The 14201-nt window shown below is 32.6% G+C and overlaps 1 pseudogene; it reads right to left on the bottom strand.

Annotated features, from left to right (window-relative positions):
- LOC100725838 (chromobox protein homolog 3-like) overlaps positions 1 to 13967 on the bottom strand; it is a 127392-nt pseudogene extending 113425 nt beyond the window's left edge.
- Positions 13968 to 14201: the final 234 nt, after the last annotated feature.

Here is a 14201-nt window from a genome sequence, read left to right as displayed (position 1 = left end):
GACTTTATTACTAGATATTTTCAGTCTCTACCATATGTGTCTGAACAACATCAGCTTAAAAAAAATCATGGTACGAGCTTCTATGTGTAAATTTTGTAACATCTCTCCAAATATAAGTATCTAGGAGATATTAACCCTAGTCCTCTACAACACAATAAAGAGAACATATTAGACAACTTATGAGATATTTCAAAATAATTAAAATCTTTAAATATATCCAACACATGACAAGATAAACATTGAGGTGATTACAATGATTTGATCATTATATATTGTATACATGTGTCAATTTTTCACATGGTGCCATATAAATGTAAACAAACATATATCAATGCAAGTACAAAAATACACATCATCTCCAAAGAAAACCACCACACATGGGTTTCATTTAATAATGATGGCAGTGTTATTAAGTTTGTTAACTTTGCTCTGAAAAAATAAGTGATTATAATTTTTTAAAGAATTTTTCCAACAAAAATTATAACACTCAAAGCAAAATTTTAATGGTATGAATTTTGTAGAATAGAAAAATATTATGGGAAATTGCAAAAATAATATATATACTTAAGCAATACCTATAGTAAAATCATTTTAAAAATATCCATATATGTGAGAAATTAAGAATTGGATTGTACATTCATATATCCTATCTTTCCCAAATTTAGATATGTTTTGTTTGTTTATTATTTCCTAAAACTTAATGGATGAAGTATATGTACCTGACTCTTTAAAAGATAGGTCCTTATTCAGTCATGTTTCTGAAGATTCTTTCCTATCTCCATTCTAATAGATAACTGGTCTTTGCTTTATATATTCAGCAAATTTTCCTGTTTTTTTCCTGACATTTTCTGTACCTTTTCTTGATATTTTAAAAATACCACATTATATTATAATTATTTTTACTGTATTTCCTCAAAAGCAGTATGAATTACTTCAGTACCCTGACAAGAACTGTAGTGGAGTATATATAAATAACTGTGTTTTCTATGCAGAAGGATAACAGCTATCACTTAAGAAATAAAAGCTGGACATACACTGATTATCCTGGTGAGAGTGTTGAATTCAGCCCTATTACACCTGTCCCCCAAACCAGTGAAGTTTATTTCTTCTATTGCAGGCAACCTGAATAATTCAGATATAAAAAAAAAATTACCGAGATATAGAAAGATGAATAATTCTTAAGATTTCAAAAATTATTATAAAAATTATTTAACATCTGTGATATTTTATAAACGGTATTATATTTGTATTTATATAAAATAATACAATATCCAATTTTTTACTGATCCTTTCACCTATGAATGACCATGTCCTAATGTCTTATATTTTAATCTTGCCTATTTTCACTACTCTGGCATTTTCAATTCTGAGACTAGTACTTTCAAATATATTCATAAGTAAGTTTTTAACTATATAAAATATTTGGACAAAATAACAAACATATATGCTGAGAAAATTGTAAAACCATCATAATTATTAAAATTTTGTCCAAAAATAAACTATAAAAATTCAATATAAATTCCTGAAAAAATCATCGAGTTGCATTTCTCTCATATACTAGCTGCATAATCCTTAATATAGGATATTATAGAAGACTTGTCCTAGGCTTAATACCTATATAAAAATATGAACAAATGTACTTTAGTAAGTCTGAAACTTTAACATTGTCATTATCAAAATCATGTCCATTTCTGTAAACAAGTTTTATTACCAAAACTTGTGCAGTTGTCTTTCTCTTTTCTACATTGCCAAATTTGAATCATTTTTTAAAAGTTTTGTGAAAGCAACCTAGATTATAAGAAATTAATTAACTACATTAAAAAATCAAGTGATGATTTAGCATTTCACAAATATAATATGTAGATTCTTCCTCACACATATTCAAGTTTAAATATTCTAAAAGCAAAGACACTGTCTAGATATCTGACATGAATGTATGGTGAAACTTCAGTGCACATGTAGCAGCTTTTCAAAGCCTCTGCCATTCTGTCAGAGAATGCTGCCAATAAGCGTGTGCTTCCCAAAATTCAGGGACACTCCAGCTGTGAACAAACAGAAAACCGAAGATTTGGGTTTCAGTAACAACCCCCCTGATTTCACAAGTACAAAAATACACATCATCTCCAAAGAAAACCACCACACATGGGTTTCATTTAGTTGAGCCTCAGAACATCTAAGGTCAGCACATTAACACCCGCAGTCATTGGAATTCATTAAAAAAACGTACTGTCAGAAGAAATACCTTTCACCCCAGTGGGAAATAAACAGCTTACACTTCTCTTGCAATACTTGCTAGCACCAACAGAGGAGCACTTTTACATTTATCCCCATTCTTTCAGACACATTTGTCTTGGTCATCTAAATGAACTGTATGGATTTATGGGGCATGGAATGTTTTCCAGGGAAACAAATAGCAAGATATTTTTTAGTATTATTTTTCAAGTACTAGTGTATTGCATTTTAAAACAATGTCTGCACTCAGTCAGTACAGTTTGTTTTAAATGTATTTAGTCTCTACTTGGACTGCTTATGAACTAATGATATTCTCTTTTAGCCCAGAGGCAGGAAAGTACTAAATTTAATTTAGAAAAGTATTCAATTTATTATCACTATGTTCTTGAAAATGATATTGAAAATAATGGAATATTTATACAGAAGATACCAATATAAGGATTTACATCAGTGAAGCTTTTTTTGTATTTGTATTAAAATATTAAATACAGCACCGATAATAGAAACAAATCATCCCTTAATTTTCAATTCATTCTCTGGAGTTTGTACTGTATAATTAATCATTTCCATTTTTCCTTTTCTTTGGGCATTAGGGTCGGGAGTAGAACTCAGGGCATGGTGCATTCTAAGCATGCATTCTATCATTGAGTTATACCTCCAACTGAGCTTAATCTTGTGTTTCAAGTCAGTCTCCATTAGAATTTTGTACTGATGTTAATGTTAAAATAAAATTTCAATCATTATTAAATTTTCTACTCTGAAGAGAAATGCAAAGCAAATGAGGAAACTGGAAATCTCTTTTTAATTTTTTTTAGTACGTGTTTGTACTTTATAATGATTACATTTATGTAGGAAATTAGTATACAGTGTATCTCAATTGTTTATTTTACTTCTCTTTTATTTTATTTTCCTTTAGCTTTCATTTGGCCTTCTTCAGATTCACTTATTTATCTTTGCAGTCATTATAAATTTATTTTCATATATGTTGATTAAAAATCAGACAAGTAGAAGGTATATTGTTGAGTACATTGTTCATAATGAAGAGAAATGACATTATTATATTGCTCCTTTTTTCATATTATCCCTATTTTATTTTACACTGTATCTATTGAGTTTTCAAAAACAAAAGCTATGTGATATTTAAGCTAGTGTGTCTGTTTTACTTTATACTCAATATTATGGTCTCAAGTTTGACTGAAGACTTTCTCAATAGAACCCAAGTTGCACAATAAATAATTCCAAGAATCTACAAAAAGGATCATAGCAAATTATAAAAATTCTACGTGACAAAAGAAAAGTCAACCTACAAAATGGGAAAAAAATTATTAGCTACTTTTTACAAAGGATTAATATCTGGAATATAAAAATGACTCAAAAAATAGATGTCCCCAATGTAAACATACATGTGAAATGTATAGACACATCTGGGATGGAGAAATACAAATGACCAGTAAACATATGAGAAAATGTTCAACGCAATTGACCATTCCAGAAAGGAAATATCTTACTGGGACTGGGGAAATAATCTTTTTTCATTCTTAAGAAGCAAAATAGCATAATTGTTAAGCGTAAAGATTTTGTAGCTACCAGACTTTCTTCAAATCTTGGCTTTTCTATTTAGTAGATGTATTTGCTGACTTTGGAGATTATTTAACTTGTCAGTTCATTACTATTTCTGTAATTTGAAATGATGCTTGCATAAATCAAAAGATGATCATGAGATATGTGAGTATATATTTATATGTATAACCCTTCAAACAGTGTCTGCCACATGTAAACATACAAAAGACAAATTAAAAGTCAAACATATATTTCCAAAAATAAGATTTATTGAATACTTTTCAGAAAAATATAAAATTGTAAATAATGTACCCAGCTGTCAGCAAAATACTGGTAAAATTATGATTCCTGTTTCAGTTATTTTACATAATTGATTTTAAACAAATATGATCCACATTTTCCTGAATATTTACTCTTCCAAGCTGCATTTTTTTCTTTTACTGGTCTTGAATTGTACATAGAAAATAGAGACTTTCCAAATTTTATAGGTTCAGTAATTCATAGTACTGAGGGTTTAAAATATTCTTCACTCCTTATCTGATATAAATTCATTGTGTACATTTTAAGAAATTATTTAATTTTCATGAAGTTCCTTCTTCTGAATATTGAAAACATGAACTGTGTAGTGTAGCAAGAGAAAGAAGCATTGAATTACAAACTTGATGATCTGATTCATGTCTTTATTATGCAAATTAAAATAGCATTGTGTCATAGACATGTCACTGGAAGTGGGCTTCTGTTTCTTAATTGTGAGGAAAGCTAATAAATCTGCAGGATGACTGATGTTATAATATGAGACAAGTCTGAGAAAGAAAGGGCCACCAAGAGGAGTTTATTGCAGATTTTCAGGACACCAGAGACAGGAAAGTGCCTTTATTTTTCTTCTTAAAAGTCAGAGTGAATTTGAAAACAGGAAACTAGTGAAAGAAAATTGACATGGTTACTGGAAAAATCAAAACTAGGAAAAACAATCAGATATTATAAAAGGGCCCAAATGAAGTGAAAATTTCTAGTTACTTTCAAAATGTAGATTCTAAAATGGAAGATAAAATGCTCAACACAGAAGAAGATAACTCAAATTCATAGTTACTTTCCAAGTTAAAAGAATGCAAATATCAGTGAGGCAAATATTTTTCAGGTTTTAGTTTTATCTTTAAAACTAAAATAGGTTTTAAAAAGTTGGTTGAAACATAGAATTTGGATCATATACTTTTGAATATACATACATTGACATAAACTTTTATATGGACATGAAGCTTATTATAACAGAATTTTCATACCGTATGTAGCCTAGGTCCCATTTTATGCTACCTGAAAGCTAGACACACAGGAGAACCCATAATGTAGTCTAAGTATACTAGTCTAAGCATAAAGACCTGAAAACAAGGATGGCCCAAGTTGTAAGTGCCAATTCAAGTTTGAAGACTTGAGAACTGGATCTTGTAATATGAATTCCAGTCTAAGGACAAGAGAAAACCTATATCCCCTTGAAAGCAGTATAGCACAGAGAGAGCAGATTTTCCCTTATGTTATTTTTGTTCTGTTCACATCTCTAATGTATTGGATCATGCTTGCCCACATTAAGGAGGGCAATTTTTTTTAACCTATTAATTTAAATGTTAATGTCATGTAAAAACAACCTCGCAGACAAACTCAGAAAAATGTTTAATTAAATGTTTGGGCATCCTGTAGTCTTGTCTAATTGACACACTAAATTAACCAACACAATTGGTAGTATTCAATTAAGGTGAAAATTTGAGATTTACAAGATACCCTTCTATGAGTTATATACATGCATTGTATAAGTGTTACTATCAGGAATTAATGTTTTCAAATGTACCTACACATAATATCTAGCAAAAAATAATGATATGGTCCAAAACAGCATGGATACATTTAAAATCTGTAGTGATTTTTTGTACATACAAGACTTAATGATTTTTTTAAAGAAAATAATAAAAGAAAGCAAGCAAGCATGTTTTAGTTTCTATTATACCTGTAAGGGTAGCTGACAAGAGGAACACTCTAGACATTGCAAACAGGGTTACAATAGGGTATGAGATTTATAATTTTATAATTTGATAATATTTAAAAGAATTTTATCAGTACACAACTGTTATTCATCATGCATACATTGACCATGCGAAATTGGTAAGTGTATATACCTCACTTTAATCATTTTTTATCTATTTCCTCTCCTCACTCCTCTCTCTCCATCCTTAGATTCCCTTCACACCTGCAAATGTTTGTCTCCATGTTTCCAATAATCTATCTGTGGTGGATTGACAAGCGGTGGGAAACTTGTAACACCAGCTGTGTTGTGGGGAGTGTGGATGTCTCTCCTGAGAATTGTTACCAACAACATGAAAAGGCGAACAGAAGAGGAAAAAAGTGTTGTTGGTTCTCCTGTAGGAGCTTGTTGAGTTTCTTCCCTGAGATGAGCCTTGTCACTGAGAATGGCTGTGGTTCACTTTCGGGGAGCTCTGGTCGTTACTTTGAGCACCACTTCCTGGCTCCAGAGAGGAAGATGTGTGCTGTTTAGTCTCCTGGAGAAGTTTGTCATGCTGGTTCCCGATGTGAACACAGCCGTTTTCATTATCAGAGGAACTCCAGACCATTTTGGTGCTGAGGATGGTTGTGTTTCTTTTGGTCCTTACTTTGAGTGTCACTTCCTGGCTCCAGTGCAGATCCTTCAGCCTACTAGCACAGACTTTCTAGATTCTATGCTGATCTTGGAGCCTTCCCAGTGCAGGTCCATGAAACAGATATGCATGAGACACTGTCAGGAACTCTAGGTCTTCAGCTGGATTCATGCAGGACATTGCTATGGGACCCAGGCCCTAAGTTGGATTCTTTGAGTCTTTAGTGTGTGGACAGATTTCCTGCACTTTGTGTGTTTGATTCTTTGGATGACTAGTAGAAAATAATTCTACAAATTATGTGTCCTGCACTAATTTTTTTTTCCTTGCAAATGCTGACTACAATACAATCATTCCTTTCCTCTCTTTAAACTCTTACAACTTGAGCTTCTTGTATAAAAGAAACCATGTCATATTTAATCTTCAGTGTGTGGTTTATTTCTCTTAACTTTATGTTTTCACGGAAATCCATGTTCCTGAAGATCATATATTATATTATTTCCTAAGTATATATGGGAATGCATATTTCAGTGTAATATAATGTCTTTAATTCTTTCAAGAAAATACCTGAAATGGGAATAGTTGGACTTAATGGAATTTCTTTTTTCAGTATTTTTAGGAATCTACATACTGATTCCCATACACGTTGCACGAATGTACACTCCCATCAACAGTTTCAAAGAGTGCTGCTTCCTGACAGCCCACCAGTAGTCCTTTTTGTTGCTGTTCTTCTGATAGCAGTCTTCCAGAGTAAGATGGAATCTTAGTATTGTTTTGATCTGCATTTCTCTAACAGCCAGCGATCATGGACATTTCATGACGTACTTACTAACCACTTTAAATTCTACTGAAAAGTGCCTGATTTTATGTCCCATTTTTGTTTGGCTTTTAGACTTTTGCATATTGTTTATATAGTCTTCTGCATTGTGTCTTTCCTGATTCTTTTGCTGTGCATAAGTTCTTTAATTTAATATAATTCCACTTGTTTTATACTGGTGCTATTTCATATGTAATTAGAGTTCTGTTCAGAAAGTTTTTCACTATGTTTATGAATTCAGTACTTGTACATATATCTTACAGAAGACTGCTTCTCTTTTAATATCTAGACTGTTGATCCAATTTAATTTTATAGTAGTATAGCATAAAATATGTGGGTCTGGATTCAGTATATATGACATGATATTCCAGAATCATTTGACAAAGAGGCTGTCTTTTCTCCAGAATGGTTTGGCTTCTTTGTCAAAGATGAGATTGCTGAATGTGACTGGGCTTGTTTCTGTATCCTCTGTTCTATTCTACGGATCAGCATGTCTGTGTTCATGTCAGTTGTTTAATTTTGGTGTTTTAATCACTGTAGCTTTATAATATAACTTGAAATTTGAGATTGTGATACCTACTCCTTTGCTGTCCAGGACTGCTTTGCTATTCTATATGTCTTCTTCTTTCATATAAATTTAAAATATTTTTGAAGTTATGTGAAGATTGTTTTTATTTAAGTGAAATTTTATTAATCTATATATTGGTTTTGGAAATATGCCCATTTTGACAAGGTGGGATCTCCCCATTGAGGAACAGGGAATATTTTTGCATTTTCTGATGTCCTCTTCCACCTCCTTTTTGTTAGAACTGTAATTTTCACTTCCGTGGTTAATTGATAATGTATTAATCTCCATGTGTTTCTGTAGTTTCTATGATTCCTTTTGCAAGTTTCATTCCACTATTCCTGAGCAGGCAAAGGCTTATTCCAATTGTTTTGTATTTATTCATCAATTCTTTATGGTCTAAGCTATGGTCCACTTTGAAAAAAGTCCAAGTCTTGCTGAGAAATATTTGTATTCTGTTGTTGTTGTGTGAAACTCTACAGATATTTATTAAGTCCATTTATTTAGTGATGTGATTTAATTCTGACATTACTTTGCTAATTTTTTGCCTGATTGACATAATTTTTGTCTGATTGACATAATTGTTTTAAGTGATATGGGAAAGTCCAGCAGGATGATTGCATTTGTATCTATTTATCTTTTTATGTCCAGTTACTTATGTTTTATTAAGTGGAGTGTGCTAGTATAGATATTTAAAATTGCTATGTCTTCTCATTTATTTGTTACCTTTACTAGTATGAAGTATCCCTCTTTGTCTCTTCTGATTAGTTTTGTCATAAAGTTTTGCGTGTTTTCAGTCTCTGGTTATAGTGTGTTATTATTTTTTTTCCAGTGATGTATGTCTCCTGTAGATAATATGTGGTTTCATTTAGTTTCTTGGTCCAATCTGCTACTTTGTGTCTTCTGACTAGGGATTTAAGATAATTGAGAGTATTATATTAAGGTGCTTGTTAACTCTAATCATTGGATAATTTTTCCTGTTCTAATTCCTTTGTTTTGTCCCTTTCATTTAACTGCTTTCCATCTTAGATTTATATTTTTCCTTGGGCCCTTTAGAAATCTGGTCTTTTCTTTCTGTTGAGGATTCCCTTTAATATTTTTTTATGATGCTCGTTTAGTGCTCATGTATTTCTTTAGGATTTCTTTCTCATGATAAGTTTTCAGTTTGTCAGTTTTGGAGGTAATTTTGCACAATATAGAAGTCTGGGATGGCAGTTGTTTTCTTTCATGACTTGAAAACTTCTTTCCAAATTCTCTTGTCCTTTAGAGATTTATGCTGAAAATCCACTTTAATTCTGTTAAGTCCACCCTTAATGAGAAACTTGACATTTTTCCCTTAGAGCTTTTAATATTTTCCCTTTTGTTGTATTTTTGGAATTTTGATTATAATATAACATATAGAGCTTCTTATCTGATTGTGACCATTTGGAATTTTATGTGAAATGTTCTAATGTTGATGAAGCAGTGATAAACCAGTTACTATCAGGTAGAGAAACCAAATTAATAGCTCGGTTTTGCCTCTATATCTTCAAATAAATCAACAGTGACGAGTCAAAGATAAGTTGAATATCTGCTTACCATAAGAACCAATAAAAGGCACCAATGTCTCACGCTTGACAGTAGAAAAGAGATCTGAAATAATAAAAACACAAATAGAAGAAAATCTTGTGTTACAGTAAATATATACCAAATATGATAACTTCACTATTCTACATAATACAAAATAATTCAGCAATAATAACATAGATTCAAATTAACATCTAAAAGTTAAAGCTATATATAAAAATCATGAGAGTGAAAAAATGCAAAATGAGAGAAATAAAGCTTAAAAAACATTTAGAGGAGCAAAATGTGTGTAGAAAGAATCCAGTTAAAGTACAAGAGAAAGTTACAAGACTTAGGTAACAGGGAGTAAAAGATTAAATGAGAAAAAGAAAATAAAAATATTGGAAAAATAAAAATAAAACAGCAAAAGAAAGGGGAAAAACACAAAAATAAAAAAGAAAACCAAGACCACCTCTCTCAGAAAAAAAAGTGAATTCAAAACATTTCTGTGTTCCTGAGTGAGTGGCTTCTTTCCAAGGACTGCAGGACTTGGAACCCAGCTAATAAGGAGAGCAATAGTGAGTTATTACTACTAGGTCCTAAGTATTTCTCACCCACTTTTTGCTGTTTTATGCTAAGTCTGGTTTGCCTTTCCTGATGAATGCTGAAAATCAAATGAGTGTTATGTGCCTGAGTATAAATCCTCAATGTTAGGTGCCTCTTTTATAAAATGTGGGCATCTTTTATAAAAGACAGCTGTTACCTATCATGGGTTATTAATATCATTTGTAGCATAGCCAGGAACTGACACTTAGGTATCTACTAATCCTGGATTCCAGAAGATTACCTGGTGGATTTGGCATCTCTCTTGATTCTATGTTGTATTTTTTTAAGGACTTCACATTTTCACATCCTACAACAACAACAAAAAAAAAAACTCTATGTTATTGAGGTAGAGCTCATCAGATGTTTTTAAAATATTTTATTGTTTATGCACTAGAAACCTTTTTCTTCCTTGAGGCAACAGACATTTGAAAGTCAGATTGAATCATTGACTTTTCCACTCACCTCCGTTTTCTACTGCAAAATCCTTTTGCTGAGTAAAACAGTGACTGTACACAGCAGAAATTAAAAACTCAGGAAGAAATTAAAGCTAAAGCAACAATATTCTATACTATTATTCTTTTTGATCATCCAGGTATATTGGTTTAATTCCTTTAATGCATATCATGTATAATCTTCTTGAATATCATTCAGTTTCTGATATGCTTTTTAGAAGTGCAATAGATGATTCATTGTCATCAGTGTTGTCAGCACGATTGTCACTTATTGACACCAGATTTTTAAATACCACACAAATTTGTAAGTTTAAAAATTATTAACGATGGAACGTTATCTGTGTGCCAATAATGAATACAGCAATGCATTTATGTTCATGACTTATATATTTATGGTTTTATTGCTGTTCTTTTTTCTTGTGTTTTTAAGAAGGTTATTACTTTGCTTTCTGTACCCTTAACCTCTGTGAGAGTTATGTCTCCTGTTTTTCATACATTTTCTCTTAACTTAAAGCCAGATTTTTAACCTCATTTCCTTGATCAGCTAATTCCTGAATAGGAATAAATTTAGCAAGATTTGATTTTAGTCATTTTCATCCCTATAGCAACAAAATATTGTTTGTTATTATGTTCCATAAGTCACTCTTTTCACTGTGATTTTACTATATATTCTTATGGTAATTAAATGTTCTCTCCTTGTGTAAAACTGTTTTCTTTTAGAATTACTATTATTTATGCCCTTTTACTGTTAAGTAAAGGCATATATATATGCATCTTTTTGAGACAGGACCTAACTATGCAATCCATGGTGGCCTCACTCACTTTGTAACCCAGGCTGGTCTTGTGCCTGAAGTAAACATATAATTTTTTGCCATATTATTTCACTTTTGTGTTTGTATTTTAAGAATGTGATATTTATACAATGTCTTTTTGCAAGAAGGTTAATTTTTATATCATCTTATAAATGATATTTATTACATCTTCTAAATCATATATAATTAACTTTTAAATTTGTATTAGCAACTTTCAAAATATTGTACCTAAGGATAATACAGACCTGTAAACAGTATTTCGAAAGTTGTTTATTAGGTATGTATTATCCTTTAAGTACTTCTAGGGTAGGTGGCAAATTTAAGACCACCCCATTTTTCTTAGAAAATGCTTGGTATTTTTAATGCATATTAGTATATATTCTCAGTAGTGTCTTCCAAGTCTATGTTCCCAAAAACTATACATGTGATAGTTTACATGTTTAGAAGAAACACAAAAATATGATTAAGCACTTGGATCTGGGAAAACTATTTAAGTAAATTACTCACTTGAAAATGGTGTGACTACAAAAGTGCTTATATAGGAAGTGGGGAAACTAAAAACCAGAGACAGAGGATGAGAACAATTCGAAAGTGTAACTCTTGGCTGCAAATATGCCTGGAAAGGTAGGCACCCTGTAAAAGTTAGAAATGGATTCTTCCAACGAGTCTGCAAAGGCAGCACACAGAATTGTGCTAACACCTTCTGATTAAGGTTTATGACCTTGAGAAGTGTACGATCATGAATTTTGCTATTGAAGACATTTATTTTGGAAAAATTGGTTACAACAGCACAATTAAAATGATTTTTCCTTCATATGTATTTGAAAACATAATACTACATACAAATGCCACTTTTTACAAGTCTAAATTGTATTTATTATTTTTTCATAACTTTTATTACACTGTTTCCTCTAGTTAATAACAAGTTCTATTTTGTGTTAGTTATAATTTTATCTTTAACATCTTCCTCATGCAATTTTACATTTTTTCTAATGCTTTCTTATTCCTTCTTGTGGGCCATAAATTGTGACATTCTTGGGTGTTGTGAAGAGGAACCTGAAGCTCAGGACACAGAACTGGCGCTCTGAGTGCGTAGAGGTCCCTGCCTCCTTGTTTTCTGTGATCAACTCTATTATTTGACACTTCGTGACATCGGCCAGAACAAAGCTTTTGTACAGAGTTCCCACCGAAGACTTACCTTGCCACATCTAGTTTGGCCCAAAAGTTTCCATCAGCTGCACTCTTGACACTGTAATTACTGCTCCCAGCAGCTTCAGAGAAGTTGTCCCTGTCCAGGTACCCTGGTCTACTGGGATCTTGCAAGAAAGCTTTCTGTACTCTGGGTATAATGGCAAAGGGCAGAGTCTAAAGTGTATCTCATTAAACATCACATAGTTTAGGGTACACTCTTGGCAGTGGCAGTGAGGATAAGTCAGTTGTGTCGCACGATGTTGTCATGGCAGTAAGTTACAGCTACTTGAGTCCCGTGCACACAGTATCACCCAGGAGTAGCTCACAGTCTTCTTTTCCCTTTAGGATGGCATATTATCATCTAACTAAAGGGAGAGCCTTGTCTACAGCTGTTCCCAGTGGGAAAAGACTTCCAAAGATGAAGAAACAGAGGTCTAGGTTGCCAAATCAGTGATATAAGACAATTCTTCCTAAAGAGGCAATCCCTTAAGCGCATACAGTAAGTCATAGCTATGAATTTGTGCATTCCAGCCACAGCCCTTAACCTCCTTAGTGACTACTAATCAACCTGTTATCAAATGTAACACTGAGCAGTGCGATTGCACAGAAGCTCCCCCAGGCTGACACAGCTCCCCCAGAGACACTCAGGGTAGGTACACTAAATACAGCCTCGGTCTGTTCTTGGTCACTACCAAGTACCCTGCCACTCTCGTTTCCAGAATCACTGTTTACTGACTTTCTTGTCCTTATAATGTGGCCACTCACTACTAGGGGAGAAGGTGCCGTCCATAAGAGCCCCAGTTCTCTGTAGTGGACCTGTCTCTGTCTTCTGTAGGCAATGAAAGCAGTGGCTCATTTTTCTTCTGACTACTTCTTCTTTTCCAAAACTATGTGTTTTCAAAGAGTGGTAAATTTGGCAGGCCCTCTAAACCTTCCTATTCGCAAGGCTTCTTGTTGGTACTAGCGGTTCCTGCCATTTGAAACTGTATTTGTGATGTGAATTGCCTTTATCTCTTCAGGACTTTCCCTTTGCTTTATCTTCCCATGCATGTTTATTGTGTCTGCTTCTGGCTCAAAAAGGAAGTGATCCAGGGCACTTTAAAACAGTTAATTTTGTTCTACTTGGTTGCTGGTAGTATTTACTTTATAACTAAAGGAAAGTTGGTTTCAAAAGTTTATTTGCATATTTATAATATTTAGGAGCCATTCATATTGACTAGCTCCACACTGTGACAGAGGAAAGCTATGTTAACTGTCTCTTCTTTTCTCCCTGACAATTGTTTCATGAAATGGGCTCTAGGTCCCATGGCATTCCAGAACCTCATAATCTTTTTACTCCTTATCGACAAATATTATATATGGAAAACAAATATCTATGTTCATCCTAAACTTTATCTATAATTAGAACATATAACAGCCTGATAATCCTTTCATAATATCCCTTATCCTCTCTTTTTTAACTTTATACACAAAGCCCACATCAATTTTTGCCTCAGTAAATATCGCCTCCTACCCTTGATCTTTCTCTGCGTATTCTCTTGCTTGCATCCTTCTCCAACTTATTCCTAACATGTGGGACAGGACATATTAACTAGAACATGATAATGTGTGTGACTTTTATTTTCCAAATATCCTTCATAGACTAACCTAGTACCAGCTACACTATTTGAAGTGGCATAGGAAATGAAAAAGTACTATCAATCTAGCTTTGCTTATTTCCAAAGTTGATACATACCCATCTTAACATAAGAATCATTTATACAATTTATACTGCAATGAAAA

The sequence above is a fragment of the Cavia porcellus genome, unplaced genomic scaffold (genome assembly GCF_034190915.1).
Source record: "Cavia porcellus strain 051 isolate PalLab524CR breed Dunkin Hartley unplaced genomic scaffold, mCavPor4.1 scaffold_15, whole genome shotgun sequence".
Lineage (NCBI taxonomy): Eukaryota > Metazoa > Chordata > Mammalia > Rodentia > Caviidae > Cavia > Cavia porcellus.
Note: the sequence above shows the minus strand (reverse complement) of the source record. Positions and strands in the feature narration are given on the sequence as shown.